The sequence below is a fragment of the Suricata suricatta genome, chromosome 5, assembly GCF_006229205.1.
Source record: "Suricata suricatta isolate VVHF042 chromosome 5, meerkat_22Aug2017_6uvM2_HiC, whole genome shotgun sequence".
In the NCBI taxonomy this organism is placed as follows: Eukaryota; Metazoa; Chordata; class Mammalia; order Carnivora; family Herpestidae; genus Suricata; species Suricata suricatta.
Window position 1 is genome coordinate 109,589,128 of NC_043704.1, and position 25,965 is coordinate 109,615,092.

The 25,965-nt window shown below is 38.8% G+C and overlaps 1 pseudogene; it reads right to left on the bottom strand.

The window, feature by feature from the left end:
* Positions 1–9,590: 9,590 nt before the first annotated feature.
* Positions 9,591–12,419, bottom strand: LOC115291235 (annotated as a pseudogene).
* Positions 12,420–25,965: the final 13,546 nt, after the last annotated feature.

A 25,965-nucleotide genomic window follows, 5' to 3' on the forward strand; every position in this document is an offset into this window, starting at 1 on the left:
TTTTATCCATTCTGCTACCCTGTGTCGTTTGGTTGGAGCATTCAGTCCATTTACATTCAGTGTTATTATTGAGAAATGTGGGTTTAGAGTCATTGTGTTCCCCCTAGAATTCATGTTTATAGTGGTGTCTCTGGCACTTTGTATTCTTTGCAACATTTCTCTTATACAGTCCCTCTTAGGATTTCCTGTAGGGCTGGTTTGGTGGTCATGAATTCTCTCAGTTTTTGTTTATTTGGGAACACTTTTATCTCTCCTTCTATTTTGAATGACAGGCATGCTGGATAAAGGATTCTTGGCTGAATGTGTTTTCTGTTCATCACATTGAAGATTTCCTGCCATTCCTTCCTGGCCTGCCAGGTTTCATTAGATAGGTCTGTAATCACTCTGATAGGTTTCCCTTTGTATGTGAGGGCCCTTTTCTCCCTAGGTGCTTTCAGAATTCTCTCTTTATCTTTATATTTTGCCAGTTTCACTATGACATGTCATGCCGAAGGCCGATTCAAGTTATGTCTTAAGGGGGTTCTTTGTGCCTCTTGAATTTGACTGTCTATTTCTTTTCCCAGATTTGGGAAATTCTCAGTTATAATTTGGTCTAGTATCCCTTCAGGCCCTTTCTCTCTCTCTTCCTCTTCAGGAATTCCTATGATATGGATGTTGTTCCGCCTGATTGTGTCACTCAGGTCTCGAATTCTCTTTTCCTGCTCCTGGATTAATTTCTCTCTCATTTTTTCAGCTTCCTCTTTGCTATAACTATATCTTCTAATTCACCTATTCTTCTCTATGCCTCATCAATCCTTGAGGTGGCTGCCTCCTGTTTGTTATTCTCCTCACCTATAGCCTTTTTTAATTCATTATATTGCCTAGTCATTTTCTCAGTTGATTCTTTGATGCTTTTCTCAACCCCAGTGATTAATTTTATGACAAGTTTTTTAAATTCTTGATCCAGTATGTTGTCTAGATCTGTCTTGAGCCGTTCTGTGGCTGTGATTTCCTCTTGGAAGTTCTTCAGGGGAGAGTTCCTTCGTTTTGTCATTTTTGCTAGTTTTCTGTCTCTTGTCACCTTAAGAAAGCTCATTGTGCACTGTGCACCTATTAATATTTCTCTGTTAAAGGAGGCTTATTGACTGTCCAGGGCCTGTCATTTCAGAAAATATTCTTTTAATGGTGTCTCTCAGTTTCTCTTGTTGTGCCTTTGAATATTTTATTTCCCTACTCAGCAATATTTGGGACTCGCTGTCATGCACACTTTGGCTTGTTTCTTGGTGTAGCCCTAAGAAGGAAAACAGACAGACACACACAGAGGGAACAGTAACACACAAACGCACAGACAAATCAAACAAAGAAACACATTAACAGGGGGAAAGAAAATAAAGAGAATGGAGAGGAAAGAGATGAAAAGAGGAGAAGGAGAAAAGAAAAAGAAAAAGAAAGAAAAAAAGAAAAAATAAATAAAGGGGGTCAGAGACAACAAAGGACAGTGGAGAGTCTAAAAGTGTATGACCAGTTGAGGGGAGACGTAGGGATGAGATACAGGAGAATATATCTGGATTGCAAGAAGGTAAAGAAGAAAGAAAGAAAAAACAAGGGAGAAAGGAGAAAGAAAAATGAGGAGTAAAAATTTTAAAAAGTTTAAGTAAAAAAAGTAATAATAAAAAATATATACAGAAAAAGGCGAAAAGCAAAAAAATGAAGAAAAAAGAAAGAAATTATAAAAAAGCAAAAAACAACAACAAAACAACAACAACAACACAAAACAAAACAGCAGCTCCCCCTCGTGGATAGGCGTGATTTGATGTGATAGGTCTCGGAGGCTGCTCTCAGAGGCTCCACCTTGGTGTCTGCAGAGATTAGATAGGCGTCAGCCAAGCTCTGCTGAACTATGAACTGTAGGCCACTCTAATGAGTCTGATCTCCTTTTGCCGCAGTTGAGTGGGGTTGAGTTGTATTTTCCAGGCCTGCGTCGGTTCAAAGTTCCAGTCCATGCACTTTTCATGCTACCACAGATGAGATGTTTTTGTTTTGGTTGCTGGCTTCTTAGGGGTAGGAATCGGTTTGTCTTGGCTCAGGCTGGGATTTCGGCTGCCCCTGCCTGAGGTGAGATGCGCAGCAGGAGGTGAAGTATGTGTGCACTATCACAGACCCAACCCCCAGTGGGGATCGCGTTAGAGTTGGGGGAGGAATGAGGGCATAGCTGTTGCTGGAGGTGGTGCCAGGAGCTGCTGGAAATGAGCTGGGAGCTCCTGCAGCCTGCGCACGCACCCAGGTCTCCACCGCCACCAACTCTCTGCTGGGATCATGCAGAGGTGGGGGCTATTTTTTTCCTGTTGGCACCCGGGATTCAGGGTTCACGTGGCCAATGCTGGGGGCGAGATGCACCGTGGAAATGAGGTGCGTGCTCCCACTCCCAAAACCGAGGTCGAAGTGAGCACCCCTGACACCGCCACAGCAGCGGTCACCAACTCCTTGCCAAGATGGCACTGGGCTGGAAGCTGTTCCTTCCCTTGCACCACCTGGGTTCGGGATTTAGGCTACCCAGCAGTTACCTATGGAGTGAGCTTCTCTCTCCAAGCGCGGTTAAGCGTTCTTTACCACTTCCCCAGAGACAGTACTATGAGCATGTTCAGTCTCTCTGTCTCTTCCCTTTGTCTCTTGGGCTCCGTGCGCTTGCCCTGCATTGGGCTGGGGCTGCCACCTCCCCTGCCCATCTCAGGCTGGCCCGTTTTCCAATCCCCCCAGTTTGCACTCACTCACTCAGGTATCCTTGAGGTTCTCTTCCTTCTGGAGTCCGTATTTTCTCCTTCCGCTCTTCCAGATGAGAGTAATATCCTTCTCAGTTAGATCAATGGGGCAGACGAAGTTTACAGAGCTCCCTTCCTCTCCGCCATCTTGGCTCCTCCCTCTGTTTTATTTATTTTTGAGAGAGAGAGAGAGACAGAGTGAGCAGGGGAGGGTCCGAGAGAGAGATGGGAACACAGAATCTGAAGACAGGCTCCAGGCTCTGAGCTAGCTGACAGCACAGAGCCTGACATGGGGCTTGAACCCACAAATACGACATCATGACCTGAGCCAAAGCCAGAAGCTCAACCGACTGAGCCACCCAGGTGCTCCTAAAATATCAAACTTGTAATCAAAGCTTTAGTTGAGAAACTGTCACTTATTACTATGACATACTCCTAAGGCTGCACTCAGAGGAAATTTCATAGTTTTAAATACATATATAGACCAAGATGAAAGAGTAAAAGTAAACTTGTAGAAATCCAAGAGATGCCTGGGTGGCTCGGTCAGGTAAGCGTCCGACTTCAGCTCAGGTCATGATCTCGCAGTTTTTGAGTTCGAGCCCCACATTGGACTCTGTGCTGACAGCTCAGAGCCTGGGGCCTGCTTCAGATTCTGCGTCTCTCTTTTTCTCTGCCTCTCCCCTGCTCATGCTCTGCGTCTCTCCCTCTCTGCACCTCCTCCACTCACACTCTCTTTTCCTCTCAAAAATAAACCTAAAATTAAAAAAAAAAATAATTTAGTAAGTGGAGTGGGTTTGTGTAAGTAAAACCATTCTGTGACATGGACCATCCTGGAAAGGAAATGCGGACCAGTCACAGTAGGTAACCCTGGGTGGGAGTGGGGTCCGGCAAACTGCCTTACTGTTTCATTGATCTTCCTGACTCTAGCCTGGCCAAATGACACAGTGACTCCTACTGGTAGTTTAGCTTTCCTCTGAGACTCTGCTCAATTTCTTTACTGTAGGTCTTCAGTTTTTCACAGGGGTAAACCTCACTATGCACCTCAGGATTCCAATTGTCCAGCTAGCTTCTGCTCTCTGTGATTTCTCACCCTCTTTCCGATGTGTACAAATAAACTAAAATTTCTCATAAATGATGACTTCTCCCTACTCTAACCTTCACAATTCCTTTCTCTCTTTTTTTCTTTTAGGGAGAGAGAGGGTGCACACAAGCAGGGGGTGGGGGGTGGGGGGAGAATCCCAAGCACACTCCGTGCTCAGCATGGAGCCCAAGACTGGGCTAAATCCTGAGAGCCTGGGAACTAAGCTGAAATTAAGAGTTGGACTCTCACCGACTGAGTAACTCAGGCAACCCTCACAGTTCTTTTGTCTAGTATGAGTTTATTTTTGTTCATACATCTTTCTTTCTTTCTTTCTTTCTTTCTTTCTTTCTTTCTTTCTTTCTTTCTTTTTCCTTTCTTTCTTTCTTTCAGCAAAATCTTACAGGCAGAGGAGGCAATTACACATGCTTAATCTTTCACCTTCAACAGAAAGAATTTTTATCCTTGTTCAGAAGAGGTCAGAATATAAGTATTGAAAGTACAGCATGTATTTTTGAAATAAACAATTTCATGCAAGCATTTTACTGAGAGTTTTATACTTACTGAGGCAGTGCAATAGCCGCAAGCAGTAATAATACAGTTACCATATCTATTTAATGTCAACATAATGGGTATCAATATACTTCAGCTCACTATTTGTTATTGGCAAGAGTAAAGATTAAAAATGTAAAAGGTGACTTGACTGAAATATATACACTATGTAAATGTAGACTACATACCAATTATATGTTTTAAAAAATGGCTACACTTTCTTACTAAAAAATACATCTCTTTTCCTCATTTTCCACTTTGTTATTTTGAAATTCTTATCTCTCTTTTTTTAACCCCACCACACACAAAAAAGGATTGGATGATAAGAACCTTTGAAAGATAGTCTTGAATTCTGCTTAGTTTTCAGCTTAATACTCCCAGCTATCAAATAGGTAAGTCATCCTTTAAAAAAATTCTACCATTCTTGGGGCACCTGGGTGGCTCCCTCAGTTAAGTGTCCGATTTTGGCTCAGGTCATGATCTCATGGTTCGTGAGTTCAAGCCCCACGTCAGGCTCTCTGCTGTCAGCACAGACTCTGCTTTGCATCCTCTGAGCCTCTCCACAGCTATTCTCTTTCTCTCTCAAAATAAATCAATCAACTTATATACATAAATAAACTCTAACATTCTCATATTTCATATTAAATCAAAGTACAATACCTACTTATTATATCTGAGGATTTAAGTAATTGCTATAATTTTTATATGAGACTTAGTATTTATTTTGTTTTTAAATTGAGCTTCAGAAATATGGCATCTCCAAAAATCAAACTGTCCTAGAACAAGTACTAACAGGAAACCAACTTATAAAATTATTTCCAACAAGCTAAATTGAAAGACATCAATTACTTTATGAGGCAGAGTGATCTTTCTAAATAAATGTCCTCAATTCTTTAATAAGCTGATCATAGACTCACACACAGTGTAACTGCATATGTGTAAACTTCATATATATTAATTCCAATGTCTATAACAAATAAACTCAGGCGAGCAAGTCTTAAGAGATTCGGGATGTCAATTTTATATTAATTAGGTTAATATATTCTGGTTGTGTTTTTCATAAATGAAAAGACAATGCATTATGTTGTTGGTTTCCTGATAACACAACATTGAAGCCGTTGGTTTCTTCACATATGGGGGCAAGGTTCAACCTCTTGTCCAAACTGTCACAGTGAGAAGTATTTCTTTCATAATGTAATAGGCTCAAAACAATTTCATTAGGAATGATTTGGTTAATTCAGTGGGAAAAATAGAAAAAAATCACTTGACATTCTCTGAGCTTTCCTCTCTGGATTTGTCTCCCACACTGCCACCTTCAAAAGATGTTGACACTTGAGTTACCTCATTCTGCTCTCTGTGCGGTAGCTTACCCAGCCTGAATCTGATGGTCACTGTCAACTGTAAGTACAGCTTTTCATCATTGTATGGCTTTTGGTGGCAACAATGAGTAGGGGAGGCTCTTTTGCTCCCCTTTCTATGGTATATGGTAGTCATTTAAAAAATATTTGATAAATAAGTAACTGAATGAAAATATAATGAACGTAGTAAGCACAGCAGACTTAATGAGATAAATAAAAATAAAAGGTAAATAAAGATAACAAAATCTATTATTTGTAGGAGACCTTTTGTGGCAGAACGCTTCCTATTTGTTCACCTTGTTATTTGCAGTCTCTTGCTAACGTCTGACATTTTGTTGACATGTTTCTTATTTTGTTGACTTTGTCATTCAGAAGAGAAAATACAGCTCAGCATTCATCTTTTGAATTGCAGAGACTGAAAATACTCTGAGCCAAGACAACAATGCAACTGGATATAAAAATCCTGGGGAGAAATTGGAAGTTAGACTTGAGTGACAGCAGATATACTAAGAAAGGGAGAAAATGCAAATGAGAGGAAGAAAACAAAGAATACTATGGTTGGGAAATTAGAAAATATTGCAAAATTTGCTGTAAGAGTAATGCCTATGGAATATTTTGGTATTGAAATTGAAACAGGACTTAGAAAGCCACAGAGACAATAGATAAAATGTTTCATTTAACTCTCCAGAACATTCCAGTTGATGAGTGGCTTATTTACTGGGAAAATGTAGACAGAAGGAAAATAGTTTACACAATCACTATGCCTATAAATTAGTAGAAGTCTTGTTTACTTTTTGATCATAGAAGGGAAATGGAACTTTACTGGCAGAAGTACTGCATATCCCATTCAATTCCTTAAGTGTCCAAAGAAAAAACAATGACGCATAGCAGAGTCAAGCCACCTGCCCAAGTTAAGTGAAACCAAAACCTGTACCTACTGACTTCTAGCAAGATGGTCTTTTCAAGGCTTATTTGATGGTAGAATTTTTTAAAAATGATTGAACTTCCAGCTTCAATACCATTATGGTAGAGAAATGTAAGGGTGGCTATGGAAACCTGCCCAGGAAATGCAGATCAATGGCCTGGGATGGGTGCGGACAGATTTCTGATTCCCAAAGATAAAAACTATAAAGCTTAGAAACATTTTTAAAAAATGCTACTTGTGTTGCCTGAGTGGGTTAAATGTCTGGCTTCAGCTCAGGTCATGATGTCACAGTTCATGAGTTTGAACCCCAGGTCAGGTTCTGTGCTGACAGCCTGGAGCCTGCTTTGGATTCTCTGTCTCCCTCTCTCTCTCTCTTGTCATTGCAGGTTAAGAAATGCCTGAATATGCTCCAAAGACCATCTAGAGAGAAAACATTCAGTCTAACCAGCTCAAAAACGCAGAGAAAAGTGCCCGGCATTCGAGTCACAGCTAAGAAGGTAAAAGGCAAACCTGTGAGAGAACTGTAGAATTTCCAAGACCCAATATTTGCACATTAAATTCTGCAGAGGTCCCAGACTGCCCACTAAACTATAAATGGGCAAAGCAGAGCCCTGGGTATCTGGCAAATAAAGCAGGGAAAGGCCAATAGAAATAGAATGTTGAAAGACAGACTTATCAGGTGAAGTTTGTGAGTTTGCTGCTTTTTTAATCAACTGCATTCCCAGACTCACCTGCCAATCAGCCTTACTGCCTTGAAATATCAAAGAAAAGACTTTGATGCTGGCAAAATATCCGGAGTCTTCAGAAGCAGAGTAGCCATGATATGTGAGTCTAAAAATGAGAAATATGTTTTGTCTGAGTCGGCATCTTATCACTACGCCATCCCAGTGAACACCTTCCAGGAATTAGGCTTAAAAAAAAAGCAGCAGCTGTTTGCTGTGAGGAATAAGCAGGGTTATCAGCTGCTTCTTTCCAAGTGAAAGAGTGAAGTTACAGTTTGAATCCAAGAAAATTAACCGACTGCTATAACAACAGATTTCCAGAGGAACACAACAGACTCCAGAGTTGCTACAGCTTATTCTCTACAATGTCCACATTTTACAAAATATTATTACTTGCACAAAGAAAGAGGAAAGTGTAATCTATAATCTGAAAAATATGACTAACACAAGTCAAGTGGGACCTAACTTCCAGTTGGCCAGATGACGGCTCTCTCAGGCAACTACTTCAGAACAGTTATTATGTGTTCAAAAACTAAGGGATAATATTTTAAAAGAATTAAAGGAAAAAAATGGTCTAAAGGAGTGAATGGACATATCTCAACTGAGAGTGGAAAATACATAAAATTTGAAATTCTAGACTATAAACGTTGAAATGAAAAATTCACTAGATGGAATTGGGGAGCCTAGATGACTCAGTCAGTTGAGCCTCTGACTCTTGATTTCGGCTCAGGTCATGATTTCACAGTTTGTGGGATCAAGCCCCCCATCAGGCTCTGTGCTGACAGCAGAGCCTGCTCAGGATTCTCTCTCCCCCTCCCTCTCTGCCCCTCCCCTGCTCTCTCTTTCTCAAAATAAATAAATAAATAAGCATAAAACAATCACTAGATGGAAAGTGGTAGATTAAATAGTGGTAGAACTAAATTTAATCACTAGATTTTTTAATCACTAGATTAAAAGTGGTAGAACAAATAACTGATGAAACATATATGAAAATAAAAAGACATTTCTCAGTCCCAAGAACAGAGAGAGAGAGAGAGAGAGAGAGGAGGTATCTCCCTCCCTCTCTCTCTGCCCCTTCCCAATATGTGTGCATGTGTGTGCTCTCTCTCTCTTAAAACAAATAAACTTAAAAAAATACTATTTTAAAAACTGTATCCATATTTATTTTCTTTTTTTTAAAATAATTTTCTTAGTGGGAATTTTCAGAAGTAGAATTGATATTTTAAAATTAAAAATTATTTTATATATATATTGTGTGTGTTCAATTACTTTACTAACACTACATTTATCATGTTATCACCATGGAATGTAAATTCAGGTTAGACAAAAAAAATTTTACAAGTGAAGTAAAGTATTCTAGAGTATACCAAAGTTTGTGTATAATGTCTGATCAAACCACCTAGCTGATAAATCATGAATCACTTCAATTACGGGTGATTTGTTAACATTTATGATTCTTACAAGGAAAAATAAACAAATTTCACACATTTAAAAAGTGTTTTTCATTTACCTTTGCATTAGTACTTAAAATACACATTTCTATTTCCAGCAGACATTTAAAAATTAATCTAAGACAAGAGAAGCATACATATAATTCTGTAATTATAAAAAAAAGCTAAACTTGGACCCATACTTAAGTTATTCTCATGTTTACAAATGATTCTGAAATACTGCTTCTAAGCAGCTGTTACCAGCTTTTTAGGTTTGGTTTAAACACACACACATTTTCAGTTGTGGGGAAGCTCATAATGTTGTATTCCATGCCTTGCTCTGAAAGGGGTCTAAGAGCCAACCAGCCCTAAAAACTGAAGTCCACAATCGTCTGCCAAACAGGCAGAAAAAAGTTAAACAGATTCGTCCATAACATCAGAAGCATGTGGTAATCTGCAGAAACTGCTAGAACCTCGGGATTGCCAAGTTGGTCTCTTTCTAACTCATGTCATCAGAAGACTTTAAGAAGATGCTTGTTTTACCACTAACAAGCACATGGAAAAGTGACATGTTTCTTTTGTGCTAGTTTGGCTCCCCTGACTGACCAAGCTAACTAGTCACTAGTAATTTGGTTACCAGGCAAATCGAGTCTACAAGAAAGGAAACCAATATGTAAATTATCATGTTATTGTATGACCCATTCAAACCATTTATTTTCAACATAAACATATAAACTCATGTCTAGAAGCAAGCGCCACCAACAAAACGAAGACAGCTTCTCTTCTTCTAAGAAGAAGGTTTTACCCAGAATTCCTTATACATGGAAGAGCCCATCCTAAGAGTCATCACTCCCACAACAAAGCCTTGGGCTGCCACACCCTGTGGAGCAGATGAACAGACATTTTAGTATTTCCCCTGCTCTTCAATTTATACAGTCCATAGGCAATGATTGCTGCAAACCCGCCATTCTGAGGGGAACTAATGGTGCCTTCCTAGCTTTTCGGATAAGCTTGGATCTCTGATCTTCATCATATGAAGAAACAGAAACATCTGTGCCAGTTGACATAGTGACTGAAGAATCTGAAATGACAGTGACTCTCAAGCTCCAATCAGTTCTCAAGCTCCAACGCTTATATTTTTGAAAATTATTATTTAATGACTATTCCAAAATGTTGCCTTTTATCAGCAATGTATAAAACTACTTTCTTTTTTCTTTAAATTTTTTAATGTCTAATTATGTCTGAGAGAGAGGGAGAGAGAGAGAGTAACAGAGTATTCCTGGGAGAAGGGCAGAGAGAGAGGGGAGAGGGAGACACAGAATTGGAAGCAGGCTACAAGCTCTGAGTTGTCAGCACAGAGTCGGACACTGAGCTCGAACTCACGGAGTGCAAGTTCATGACCTGAGCTGAAGTTGGATGCTTAACTGACTGAGCCACTCAGGCACCCCTAAAACTACTTTCTTTACTGTACTTTTTAAATCATTTAGTGGTACCTTTCCTTTCTTTTTTTAAAATTTATTCATTTTGAGAGAGAGAGAGAGAGAGAGAGAGAGAGCATGTGAGCATGAGCAGGGGAAGGACATAGAGAGGGAGAGAGAGAGAATCCTAACCAGGTTCTGCACTGTCAGCCTGCAGCCCAATACAGGGCTTGAACTCACAGACTGCAAGATCCTGACCTGAGGAGAAACCAAGAGTCAAACACTTAACTGACTGGGCAACCTAGGTGCCCCAGGTGGTGTCTTTTTGAGGGTAACTAATTTAACAAATAATAATGGCATGTTGTTGTTACTGTGCATTTCTTTGATTACTAATTAGGTTTAAATATTTTCATGTTTTTACTGTATTATCTTTTGTTTTTATGCCCTTTGTTCTTAGGAATGGGCTTCTTACAGAACTCTCTGATGCTAAGCAATGAAGAAATGTTTGTAATCATTTTTAATAATCAAGGGAACAACTTTTTAAATCCCTTGTAATCTTATTTTCAGCAATCCTACTTTTTGATCATGGAAACCAGTTTTTTATGGGTCTAGTTGCTGAACATGAACTGAGCATATAATACAGACTAGACTCTTGGTACTTACTATCTCATTTAAATATTTTAGCCAGTCCTGTGAAGTGGGTACTATTATTTACCGTCAGTTTAGAAGTGACTGGAGAGATGTTTAAAGAGGGTAAATTACCAATGGTCATGCAGCTGGTGACTGTTGAAGTCAAAACTGAACCCATACCCCACATACTTTAACCACCACAAGCCACCAAATACAGGATGTGTTTATGAAGATGACCCGTCACACAGATGCTATCAGAGAATGACCCAATTCATACTGTGGCATTTCCGAGCTTTCGCTTTAGTCTTGTGACCAGAAAATATGCAAGGAATGGCCTATAGTTTTCCTCTCCATATGACCAAAGACCTGGAACTATAGAGATACTGTCATCATTTTCTGTGTGAGGTGACAAGGGGACCATGATGGAATACGACCTGGACCTTCCATTAACGAACCCTCAGTCTTCCATTAACCCATTGAGTGACCTCAGGAGGTGATTTAAATTCTCAGAGTCACAGTGTTCTCATCTTTAAAAACAGCAGTTACAAAGCTTTCCTTGGACTAAATGAGATCATATATGTAATGGATCTGACAGGATGCTTGGTATATGATAGGTGCTCAATAGATAGATTTTTGTGCTTAGTTTGCAAGACTTAATTTGGGTGTGCAGTTTTCAAATGGCTCCAAGTGATTTTCAGACTCTACCCTTCCTGAGAGTTGCTAAACTACTTAGTTATTGCCAAGACATTAATTGGAAGAAACAAATCCATTTTAGAACTTCTAACAAATACTTACACATTGAAAACTTTCCAGTGTAGACTAACTTAGCTCATTGCTGGACAATTTTATGTCCTCCAAAATCTCTGTACCTTGACTGTTCATTGTGTAAATTCCTGAAATAGGCTTAAATAATTGATTGAGGGAAAGAATAAAGAGCCTCATACCGTTAACAAGATTTAATTCTTACTCCCACAAGCCTAATTACCTCCCTGAAAAGTACTCCTCTGTACTCTGGCTCCTGTCTCTCAGAACAATTAGCCACATTCTTGATTTTTGTTTCTGCTCATTACCCATAGGTTTTATCTTCCAAGTAGGTATGGATAGTGGATTACTACTTTTTAATCCAACACTGATATAAGCACCATTCTAAGGTATCAATATTTCTCTGGAAGCAATTTGTTATATAGAGCCCTTTATAATTTAATTGTTCCTGATTTATGATTTAGTTTAAGGAGATTCTCAGGAAATATACCTCTACTCTTCTTTCCTGTTTGCTCATATCGTACTGCTTTCTGCAGGTGGATTGTAAGCGATTTGGCCTTTTTCATGCAATCACAATCTTTCTCTTGGAATCACTAGAGTCATTGGCTTTATTACCTTCAAGAACAGAATAATTTCCAAAATATGCCACCCTAAGGAGTTGGGGAGACTACCTAATTTCCTTCCCTCACCAAATATGGTGGAAAGAATATTTGGGGTCTGCAGAGAATAAATAGGCTAGATATTTAAACCTTACTGTGAATGACACAAAGATTTCATTATTTTCAACTGCTTTGCAGAATCTCCTATATAATAATCATTCTCTGTTTGGGCTTTAACAATCCAATGCTCACCTAATTAAAATGGCACTCCTACTTCTTATTCAGGCTGTGTGGTATTTCTATTCCTACTGTGATGGATAAGTCACTTGGAGGACATAACTCTTCATAACCTTTAACAAGACCTCACACTGTAATCTGTCAGAACTATTCTCTAAATCCAATTCTTCCTTTTTCTGCTGCTGAACATTTATATAGCAATGAAATGTTAATAACTCCTAAGAGAGTTGGCTGGGTTTTACTATATTTTAGAAGGAACAATTATTTCTCAAAGAGCCCAAGATTTAAGCTGGGTAGTCTATCCAAGGACTTCAACCTCAGAGACTTCTCTAGAAGTAGAATGATCCAGAAAAGCCATTTTGGATAGGCTGTGAAAATTTCATCTTTTCTAAAGAAACCACATGGATGCCGATAACATAAATATGTTTAGAATATTCCTTTCTTGACTGCCATATATTAAACGTTTGAATTCCCTGAATTTCCTCACTTAACACCTCACAAAACACACACGAGTCTTCTCTTGGTCGTGGTGTGATTAAATGCCATCCGGCACATCTGATCGTAATATCTCACACATAAAAATCTAGCTACTCTGCATAGGGTTGACAGGGGTAATCCTTGCAATTTTGTGTAATGGTGCCAAGTTCACTTTTCTGTGTATGGTTCACGTTTGGTTTTATCTCATCTATTTCTCTTCTTTATTTGATTCTGATCAGAGCCATGCAAGTGTAAGAACTTATGTTAATCTACATCTATGCCTGCCATGGTCATCTAAGATTTCACTTTATCCTCTGTAACTGTGGGTTGGGTTTTCAAATCTCACTGCCATTTAGAAGAAATTTTAATTTTTTTAAATTTTTTATTTTTTGTGTTTTATTTATTTTTGAGAGACAGAGAGAGACAGTGTGAGCAGGGGAGGATCAGAGAGAGAGGGAGACACCGAATCTGAAGCAGGCTCCAGGCTCTGAACTGTCAGCGCAGAGCCTGACGCAGGGATCGAACCCATGAGCCGTGAGATCATGACCCGAGCCACTGTCAGCACAGAGCCTGATGCAGGGCTTGATTCCACAAACTGTGAGATCATGACCTGAGCTGAAATCAAGAGTTTGATGCTTAACCAACTGAGCCACCCAGGCATCCTCCTTATTGTTGGGTTTTAAGAGTTCTTGTATATTTTAGACAAAAGGTCCTTACCAAAAGTGTCTTTTGCAAATATTTTTTCACAGGCTGTGGCCTGTTTTCCATCTCTTGGCATTGTCTTCCACTGAGCAGAAGTTTTTAATGCTAGAGAAGTCCAATCTATCAATTATTTCTTTCATGGATCCTGTCTTTGATGCTGTATCTGAAAAGTCATAACCACACCCAAGGTCATCTAGGTTTTCTTGTACATTATCTTTCAGGTATTTTATTTTTATTTTTTATTATTATTAATTTTTTAATGTTAATTTATTTTTGAGAGACAGAGAGAGGCAGAGTGTGAACCGGGGTGGGGGGGAAGATAGAGAGAGAGAGAGAGACAGAGAGAGAGGGAGGGAGACACAGAATCTGAAGCAGGCTCCAGGCTCCAAGCTGTCAGCAAAGAGCCTGATGCAGGGCTCGAACTCCTGGAGTGTGAGATTATGACCTGAGCCAAAGTTGGATGCTCAACCAACTGAGCTACCCAAGTGACCCTGGGAGTTTTATAATTTCATATTTATGTTTATGATCCATCTTTAGTTAATTTTTGTGATGGGTATAAGCTCTGTGCCTAGCTTTTTTTCCCCTTTCATTGGTCTATTTAACTGTCTTGATTACTGTCACTTTATGGTAAGTCTTGAAGTTGAATAGCACCAGTTTTCCACCTCATTCTTCAACTTCAATATCACGTCAGCAATTCTGGGACATTTGTTTCTCCATAAAGCTTTAAATCAGGTTGTCAGTAAATATTTCTCTTCTCTTTTTTTTTAAAATTTTTTAAATGTCTTTTATTTATTTTTGAGAGACAGAGAGAGACAGCGTGAGTAGGGGAGGGTCAGAGAGAGAGGGAAGCACAGAATCTGAAGCAGGCTCCAGGCTCTGAGCTAGCTGTCATCACAGAGCCCGATGCGGGGCTTGAACCCATGAACTGTGAGATCATGACCTGAGCCGAAGCCGATTAGAGACCATTAACCGACTGAGCCACCCAGGCACCCCAATGTTTCTCTTTTCATGTGAGCACTTCAACTCAGTCAATCTTTTTACTTTGGCTCCCTGGGAAATCAATGTGAGATGTATCTGCCCAGTCACTGGAATTCTGTTGTTTATAGTTGGAAATTTTGATTTTCTTTTTTTTAAGTGTATTTATTTATTTTGAGAGAGAGAAAGAGAGAGAGAGCAAGTGAGGGAGAGGTGAGAGAAAGGGAGAGAGAATCAGGCTCAGACTCATGAACCATGACATCATGACCTGAGCCAAAGCCAGATGCTTAACCAACTGAGCAACCCAAGTGCCCCAAATTTGATTTTATTTTTTAAGTCTTGTTTTCTCCCCTTTTATTTAATTTCACTTTCTGAATCATATCACTTGGATAAAGTAAATCTAAACATGAGCCAGCCATGAACAGTCAATCCAAATTGAATGAGCCCACCATTCAACTGCCTCATAGAGATGGAGATCTGGTCAATAAACCTGGAAGATCAGGATATGATTCCTATTCTCTCTTTCAACTAATACATTTCATTCTTAGTTGTGACTTATGGAAGGAGTCACTATCCTTCACAAGACAAGTGGCAAAGCAGACTGTTGGGGAATTAGACTTTCACAGAGAAAGTTGGCTTTCAGGCTCCTATTGACAAAGTCCTCAGTAACCCTGCTTTTCTCTGCTTGAACACAATTGTTGCACTGAAGAAATTTCTCACATTCTGCTCCTTAAGCCTGCCTTTGTGTGGGTGTGCTCTTGAACCTGAGTAGGTCTTTCACTGACAGCATGGGAATATGATCCAAAACCACACAGTAAGACATGCAGAACAAACAAATACTTAAAGTGCCTGTCTTGATATGTTCTCTTTCCTAAAGGACAGAGAAAATTTGGCATACATATCAAACATTGCTGAACTATCAGTTAAAAAAATGGTTGATTCACTAATTTTCCCTGTTAAAATCTGAGTATCTCTACTCAGTGTCAACCTTCTTGAGTGTTTCTTCATGATTCCTAATGAGATAAAAATAACTACAAGTAATAGCTAACATTTTGAGTACTTACTATGCACCACACACTATACTAAGTACTCTATACTTATTTCTCTTAGTCTTCTGAACAAGCCTATAAAGTCTTGATGTCATTTCTCTCTTCTTTTCAGATAAAGACACTGATGCACAAGAAAATTTCTTTTCTTCTAGTATCATAACCTAATCATTGGAAAGCAAGCATTTGAATCTAGGTAGACTGTAAACTCTGTGTTTTTAAACACTTTTTAAATGGTCTCTAATCCCAAACGATTAAATACTTGAATGTACTTCAAGTAGTCTCCAAAAAGTCAGGACTATGACCTAAAATCACTTGTATGGAAGTTATAATGACCAATGTTCATCAGAATTTTGCCTGTCGTTTCATTTCTTCATTTCTGAAGCACATATTCATTCTTCAAGGCTCAAATCATTTCCTCAGGGAAGCCTACCTCTCTCCTCCAGACAGTATTTGCTACCCTGTCTTCTGTACTCTCTTAATAACTTGTTCATATCTTGTGATAGAACTTACTTCCATAATTAAAAGGCTTCCTTTAAGCCAGCTAAAATGTTCTATTTCCTGGGTACCTGGGAGGTGCTAAATATATTTTTCTGAGACAAACACATTGAAATTCTTCAAGCCAAAAAATCATCATTCTGGGAAGAAATTCAGAGAGAGAAATAGATAGCAAATATCTTTTGGAGCAAGAGGAAGAATAAATGCATACAATTTATGTACAACTAGAACAAGCTAAATCTCAAAGAGATGGATGAATATGTCAAAGCTATATCTATTTCCTAACTCACAGCAATAGACCTCTGAAGAAAATTTCCTGCAAAAGAACAGAATTCTTTATCTTCCCACACTTCACAAGAAGTGAGAATCTGCACAGAGTCCTGTTTCTCTTCAAGGTAGGGCCCCTGGTTTGAGGCCTTCCTAGATCACATCAAACGCCAACACTGACATCTGCTGGAAATGCACACGGGCCACATCTTCTGCACTTGGTTAAAAAGAAAAAAAAATGTGCAAGATGATAAAAAACTACCTAAAAACTATTTCCTAACCCAAACTGAGAACTAATATATCAAGAGAAGGTAAGGTTAAGCCACCTGAGGCACTTCCTTTATTGAGAATATAATCTTGGCAAACAACTTTTTGGTGATAAACATGGCCATAGATTCATGATTCTGAATTACTAATTCTTTTGTAAGTAAGTCATAGCATGGGCCCCAAATATATTTGATATTTTTAATGGCAAAATAAGATACATATCTCTGTATATGAGGAATTCAGTTAAACTCCACCACACATTTCATCAATAGTATGGTTCATGCTCTCTGGTTTTAGAAAGCACTAACCCATCCGGAGGCCGCAGTTTTCACGGGTCTGAACGATAGAGTCTTGACAAATGGCATGTTTCTGTGGTTTGTCCTATTCTCCTAAGTTTACTTTCTGCTGTCTCACTTGTGATACTAATTACATATCTGGGAAATAGTCAAACTAAAGAATATACTTTCCTCCGCTTGTTAATTTATAAATATTATGTATAATCCCACATGAAATATTTCATTCTACATTTATTTTTCCTATTTACTGAAGCTTTTTGATAAAGGAAAAAATTCTGTGACTCAAGGAAATTATTTTGTTTTCTTTTTCAAAACAAATTCCCCCAAACCTGTGTATTTAAAATTGTTACCTGTAGGGGCACCTGGGTGACTCCGTTGAACGGCTGACTTCGGCTCAGGTCACGATCTCACGGTTAGTGAGTTTGAGCATCAGGGTCTTCACTGACAATGCAGAACCTGCTTCAGATCCTCTGTCTCCCCCTCTCTCTGCCCCTCCTCTGCTTGCGTTCTGTCTCTCTCTCTCAAAAATAAACATTAAAAACATTAAAATAAAATAAAAATAATAAAATAAAATTGTTACCTGTCAAAATCAGGTCTTAGCTTCCTAAGTCTTCATTGGTTAAGAGATGTTCGTATTTTTTTCTAAACTTACCTCATGGTTTGTTTTTTTTTTTTGAGGAAATAGGTATTTATTTTTTCCCTTTTTGCTTTTCAGTTTTTATCTCTTTTTTGTAAAACACAACAATGTGTAAACAGAAAAACTGTACTTCGGAGATTTTGTGGGTTTGGTTCCAGAACACTGAAATAAAGTAATTATCACAAGAAAGTGAGTCAAATGAATTCTCTGCTTTCCCAGTGCATATAAAAATTATGTTTACACTATATTGTAGGTTGTGGAGTGTGCATAGCATTATGTCTAAAAAAGCAATGTGTATACCTTAATTTAAAAATATTGCTACAAAATACTAACCATCATCTGAGTTTTCAATGAGTCATAGTCACTGACCAGAGATCGCAGTAACAAATGCAATAATCGTGAAAATGTTTGACATGTTATGAGGATTACCAAAAGGTGACATAAAGACACCAAGTGGGCAATGCTTTGGGGAAAACGGCATCGACAGATCTGTTCCATGCAGGCTTGTTACAAAAACGTCAGTTTGTAAAACAAAAACAAAAACAAAAGCAAAAAAAAACCAAAACAAAACACCAACAACACAGTATTTGTGAAGTACAATAAAATGCGGTTTGCCTGTATCTAAAACACAAATGCACAGCTTCATGTATTTTAATAACATGAGCACCGTGTTTTAAGCATCACTGAGTAACCATCCCTCAGCTCAAGAAAGAAAACATTGCCAGCATGCTCGTAAAAGCCATCGCCCACTTCCAATGACAATCCACACTCTAGCTTTTCCTTGCATTTACACCACTAACTACTGTAGTGCTGCTGGAATTTTACTTTTATATCAGTGGGATCATAGTGCATGTTTTCTTTTAGATTTGGCTTCATTCCGTAAACGTTCTGTAAGTTTTGTCCATGTTGTTGACTGTGGCCGTGGCTTATCTTTGCTGATCAATATTATTCCATTTTATGAATATGTCACCGTTTGTTCATCTGATCTACCACTGATGGAGATTCAGGTCATTGCCGGGCTCGTGTTGTTTCTAGTTCTAATGCTTCTACAAGCGTTCTGTGCATGGCTTCTGGTACATTTCCAGGCATTTCTGTTAGCTGTAAGCCCATACTGGGTCACAGGTTACATGGGGTTTCAGCATCACCAATCTTGTCATGAAGTGGCTATACCAATTTGTACTGTCCCCAGTCGTATGTGAGTGTTTCATTTGCTTCACATCCTTGCCAACCCTTGGTATGGTCACACTTTTTCATTTCAGCAAATGGGGTGGATTTGTAGTAGTATCTCATTGTGTTTTTATCTGGCATTGAGTATCCTCTTTTATGAAGTACCCAAGAAAATCCCCTTGCTCATTTTCCTAATGGGTTGTCAGTCTTTTTCTTATTAATTTCTAGAATTAAAAAAAATTCATGTATTTGACATTTTTTGGCTTGTCTATTCAGTTTCTTAATGTTATCTTTTGTTGAACAGAATTACTTTATTTTAACACAATTTTATAAAGTTGTACCACATAAATGGCTTCAGACTTAATGCTTTTTTTTACTTAAAAATTTTTTTTAGAGAGAGAGAGAGCGTGCACAAACAGGGGAAAAAGGCAGAAGGAGAGAGAGAGAATCCCAGGCAGGTTCCACGCTCAGCACAGAGCCGGATGTGGCACTAGGTCCCACGACCCCAGCCAGGATCATGCCCTGAGCCGAAATCAAGAGTTGGTCACTAAACCAGCTGAGCCACCCGGACACCCAGACTGAATGCTCTTAAATCTGATAGTCGGGGAAGCAAATAGCTTCATCTTTACGGATTATCTATAGATATCTATATATAGCCGAGGGTGAGGATAAACGTAAAGCCCACGTGTCTTCAGATATATTTTTCCAGTTGTATCCACATAAGTATTCCCAGAACACGTAAGCTTCAATCTCATAAAAAAGGTGTTTTTCTCCCTTCCTATTATATCCCCCATTCTTTCGCCACCAATTGTATTGCTTTGCACTACGTCGCACAGAAACTTCAGAGCCACCCTGTGTCCTTCCTCCTTCTCTTTTCCCTCCATATCCAGTCAATCACATATCACACTTCTCCAGACTTCTACTTTACATGTGCTTTCCCAGCCCTGTAGCACCATGAACACGTACCTCTTAGATCTCCAGCTCAGCAGGAATCACAGTTGACTGACAATCCTACTTTCTTACCCCCTCAGTTCCCCACTGCATTCATCACAAGGCTGTGTTTCCCCTGAGTCACTTCATTTTTTTTTTTTTTTGGAACCGCAGAATAGTGAGAAAATAAAGTCTTTCAACTTTTATACTTTTTATCAATACTTTTTTTTCATGGAGCTATAATTGACATATAACATTTTATTAGTTTCAGATGTACAACACAATGATTCAATATTTGTATACCATGTAAAATGAACACCAGAATAAATCTAGTTACCATCCCTCACCAGACAGAATTATATTTTTTTGTGTTGTAATAGCTTTTAAGATCTACTCTATAACTCTCAAAAATATACAGCACAGCATTATTAACTATAGTCACTGTGTTGTACATTGTATCCCCAGGATTTATTTATTTATAACTGGAGTTTATATCTTTTGACCACCTTTACTCATTTTGCTGTATTGTGAGCTAATTCTATTTTTAAGTGTTTGCGGAAACTCCATGCATGTTTTCTGCAGTGGCTGCACCAATTTGCATCCTCGCCAGCAGGGCACAATGATTCCCTTTCCTCCCCATCCTTGCCAATGTTTGTTATTCCTTCTCTTTTTTGATAACAGACGTTGTAACACCTGTGTGATGTTACCTCACTGTAGTCTTGATTTGCACTTCCCTGATGACTAGTGATGAGGGGCACCTTTTCATGTACCTGTTGACCATCTGTGTTTTCTTTGGAAGCATGCCTATTCAGACCCTTTGATCATTTTTTAACCAAATTTTTTTCTGTCAAGTTGTATGGGTTCTTTATATATTTTTGGATTTGAATTAGCCCCTAACACTTGAGGACTTCAAGATGCAGAAAGTCTTCAAGATGAGGAGGGTGGAAGATGCAAAGTGAAGGAGGGGGAGGAGGAAGATGTGGGGAAGGAGGAGAAAGACCAGTAGAATAAGAAGACCTGAGCATGTTACCACCCTTCTGGTTTGGGGACAGCTCCCTGTGGAGGAGGCTTACCAGACCCTGGCCCTGGCTGGAGCATTCCTGTCCACCTTGGAGCCTGAGCCCGAGCCCACCTTGGCCTGGAGGAATGCCTGGACACCCTGGGGAATCCGCTATTGAGGAAGCAGATGTTGGCACCAGGCCCACCCTGCTGGAGGCACCCAGCCTATCCAGCTTTCCCATTTACTTCTCTGTGTCTTGTCTTTTATGTGATAATGACATCAACGTCTGCTCCTTACTTCCTCTGTTCCTTAGCTAAGGTGGTCTTTTCTACCTGAGATGCCCTTTCCTCTTCTTTGCCTTAGACACCACTGCTCATCCAGAGGGCACTCCTCCCGATGAGCTTCCCACATCGCCCCAAGGGAGATAGAGTGCCGACCCCACCAATCACCCTGTTGCCTAGATGCTTCCAGGTCCTAGATGTTATGTCTTCATACTTTTCTTCCCAACTCAACTATGACTTCCATCAGGGCAGGGACAGTGCCTTATCTGTTTCAACTCCATAAGCACACACTAAGCCCAGAGCAATCATCCAATAAATACGTGCTTTTAAGTTGAAAGTGTTAGACTCCAGTAATTCATTAAATCACTATCTTTAAAAACTCTCAGAATACAAAATAATTGATTAGTTTGTTCAAGTGTTTTTATGATTATGAGGGGACAGGCTTGTAATTCGGGAACTAACAAGGCAGACAGAGTGGATGTTCCTTCATTTCAGGATTCTGGGAACCTCCACCCAGAGGGAAGGCAAGGTAAGAAAATAATACCAACTTAGAATCAATCTATTTTCTCTTGATAACAACACTGGAGGAAAAAATAAAATGTTAATGCTAATGACCAAATTGAGGTCTAAATTTTGTGGTGATCTAGTTTACTCATTCAACCTTAAATATTCATATTTGAAATAGGACTGATAAAAAAAAAAGTCCTGTCTTTTGGGGTTTTTGTAAAAATGCAATGAGGTAAGCATTTTAGTAATTTCTTTCATTTCTATTTTAAAATATTATAACCAAATCAAAGTCAAACTGAGATATCACCTCATGCCAGCCGGAGTGGCTAAAACAAACAAATCAGGAGACTACAGATGCTGGCGAGGATGTGGAGAAACGGGAACCCTCTTGCACTGTTGGTGGGAACGCAAACTGGTGCCGCCACTCTGGAAAACAGTTAAATTAACTGTCTCAAAAAATTAATAATAGGACTACCCTATGACCCAGCAATAGCATTGCTAGGAATTTACCCAAGGGATACAGGAGTGCTGATACATAGGGACACATGTACCCCAATGTTCATAGCGGTGCCTTCAACAAGAGCCAAATTATGGAAAGAGCCTAAATATATATCCGCTGATGAATGGATAAAGAAGATGTGGGTTTATATATACAATGGAACACTACTTGGCAATGAGAAAGAATGACATCATGCCATTTGTAGCAAAGTGGATGGCACTGGAGGGTATTATGATGAGTGAAATAAGTCAGTAAGAGAAGGACAGATATCATATGTTTTCACTCATATGTGGATCTCCGGAAACTTAACAGAAGTCCATGGGTGAAGGAAAGGGGAAAAAATAGTTGTAAAGAGAGAGGGAGGGAGGCACCACAAGAGACTCTTAAATACAGAAACAAACTGAGGGTGGATGGGGGTGGGGTAAAGGGGAAAAAGGGTGATGGGCATTGAGGAGGGCACTTGTTGGGATGAGCACTGGGTGTTGTATGTAAGTCAATTTGATAATAGATTATATTCATAAAAAAATAAAATAAAAAACCGACACTATCATAGCCATTTACCCATGCAGTTGGTGGGGATGCACTTGACATTGGCAAATCAGAGAATGTAAAAAGATATCCACATTAGGCCAACACACCAATCAATTCAAGTTAAGGAAACCATATCATCGGATTTTGTGGGACCTAAAGTCAGGTGATTGTCCCATCTTTGACTTAACAAACTTAAGGTCTGGATATTATGCAACTACAGAAGGTAAATAATACTTTCTATCATAGGGGTATGATAAAGCTTTTAGAAAGTTGCAAAACACTGAAAACCACTGTGAAATCTGTAAAGCTGAGGAAGTTTGCTTCACACAGACTCCTCTCCTGGCTCTTTCCTCTCCATCGCTCCTTAGGAATCAGGGATCTTTCTCTTTCTTTTCCACAGCAGTTTGCATCATCTTCTAGGATTTCAGGTTTCCATCTGAATTACAGCTATTGGTTGACTTCTATCTTTCCAACTTTTCCTTTTGGTCTTTGAGGATGAAGACTGATTCAGATGAATGACATTGCCCTCAGTGTCTACCACAGTGCATGGCACAGATTAGAGTCCTCTCAATTCTTGGAAGAGAGAACAGGAAGGAAAAAAAAGGTGAAGAAACTGAGAGAGAAGGATGAAGAGAGAGAAGAAAGAACGAACGAATGAAAGAAAGGGAAGAGAAAGAAATGAGAGTCATTTTCCCACAAAGTCTCCTAAAGCATTTAAATCTCATTAAGTATAAAATGAAAATTTTCGTCTCTTATTCACTGGTTGTTAATTAGCAGTGAACAGGTGGGAAAATTGTTTGTAGGGGAATGTCAGTGGCGTTCCAGACCCTTTCAAGTCACATCAGATGAAATAATAGTTCAATCCACCTTTTCATCGGAAGGTTCTGCCAGGAGCCAAGGAGCCAAAATAATGATCAGAGCTAAGAGCCTTGTGAAATAATATAAAGGGAACAGGATGGAAGAAAAATAAACCAACTAATCAAAACAAGATAAATATATTAAAAAGCATTCAGACTGTAGGTGTATATTCTGTACAAATCAATTTCTGTTGCAGTTCTTATAATTTGTTCACAAATAAGTAGCTTATGTTCCTCTGATGCTCTGCTATTGATGCTAATTAACACAGGCTTGAGGAGCCTGGGAAAAGGAATATATAAATAAAAACAGTTCAGCAGATGATAGAGAAAGACATTTGCATGCAAGGCAACAGATTCTGGCTCTCAGACTTAGAAATCATTTCAAGGATGACAGAAATACTGTAAAGGTTTGTATTCTCACCACAGACTCTTTATGAGAATACGTTCATGAGGTATAACACGCATACTAGAATATTCCTTCCTACCTTTCCCTCTCCATAGATAATGAGTTTGGAAATCACAGTTTTTATTCAAGAAGGGAGGAAACCTTTAATTAAGCATTCTTTTTTTAAGCTTTATATGTTTATTTTTAATGAAAGAGATAGAGAGAGGAAAAGCAGGAGAAGGGAAGAGAGAGGGGGAGATACAGAGTCAGAAGCAGGTTCCAGGCTCCGAGCTGTCAGCATAGAGCCTGATAAGGTGCTCAAACCCACAGACCATGAGATCATGATCTAAACTGAAGTTGGATGCTTAACAGAGAGAGCCACTCAGTCTCCACTAATTGAGCACATTCTAAATTACTCTATTTAGTGGTATAGTTAAGAAGGTTCAGAATGGGTTATGGGCTAACTACCAGTTCTTTCCTCCAGACTATTTTTCAAAAAAATGGAAGACACTGAGATTCTATCAAGTTTTCTAGATTCTCAGTGGTTGTACTGTTTTCCCGGCCCGAAAAGCTGAGGTTGACAAAATGCTCCTGATCTCCATTTCCACTTGAAGCTAGGAGATACATTTAATTAAAATTCAAGTAAACAACACTCAATCAGTGCCTACCAAATACAAAACTTGGTGCCCCACACTGTGTGCCACTGTGAGGAAGATGGGCTCCTCCCTCCTGGTAGAAAAGAACCTTTCTTTGAGGAGATGTAGAGTTGTAAATAATAACTAAACCTGCAATATCAGGAAGAAGCAAAGAAAGTGCTAAGATAGAGGGAAAAGCAACAAACCCTGAGAAAAGGAGAGCAAGAAATAATGAATGTCCCCTTCACGGTGTCAGGAGGGAAGAAAAGAATGTTTCTGGATGCAGTGGCCTTTGACGGAGCAGAAAGGATGAGTCTGCATTCACTAGGAGAGAGTTCTAGAAAGGCATGCCACCAAGGTAATGCTATGCCTTCTTCACATCACTCAGATCTGCTCAAATGCCTCCTCCTTGGAGAACAGTGCCTCGCCTTCATGCCCCTGGTTAATGTAGTTGCCCTGCTCACAGGTTTTCCTGAAGCATAAGGATCCTTAAGACACTTAGTTGTCTCCTTCAATAAAATTATAATATATATTAACCAATTCTGATGAGTTAAGGTATCTTTCGGAGGTCAGGAGGGGGAGGAGATAACTACATAAACAAATAGACGGATTTGAAACAGAATTTTGTGTTATAAATAAAATGGAAATCAGAAATGATAGAATCACAGAAACTAGAGTTTTAGAGCACTGTGACCACAGATTGTACGAACAGGGAGTTTTATTCATATCCTTTTACTACTCTTTGCTAAAACAACATACATATTTTACTCACTTGGCAAGACATTTTATAATTTTCAATGAATGGTGATAGGTAAAGTGCATGTTTTATATGCCATGTTAATATTCTGGATATAGCAAACTGAATCACTTAAAATCGTTGGATGGTTTAAGAAACAATGTAAATGATTCAAAGCAAAAATAAAGGAAAAATATGGGAAGTAATTTAAATAATAAGCAACTGTTTACTATAAAAATTAGAGATTTTTAAACACAATTTAAAAAGTCTCCTATAATCCTACCACTAAAATTACTTTCTTATGCAATTAGATCGTTTTTGAAAAATGCTATTTATTTTATTTTTTTAAATAGACACCAACCCAGCATGGAGCCCAATGCAGGGCTTGTACTCACAACCCTGAGATCAAGATCTGAGTGCATATCAAGAGTCAGATGCTTAACCCACTGAGCCACCCAGGTGCTCTGAAAAATGCTTTTTAATGGTCTAACACTCTATTATACTTTACTTAGTCATTTTCTAACTATTGACACAAAGACTGTTGTTCGGTTTTGCCATTATAAAAATGCTACTATTAGCATATTCAATCATATATAATTTTTCACTATTCAGATTACTTCTTAGGGATAAGAAAAGTTGGGTAATGAGTAGGGTAGGGTAGTCATATTATTCAAATAGAGAAATTTTCATTTAATTTTATTCTAAGTTACTTTGTGTTACAGTTAAAGGGCTCAGGACAGCTGTAGGAGGAGAGAAGTAATAGATCAGTGTGTAGTCAGTATTCTGTACATCTTATTTTAGTTATTACACTGTGAACTTGTTG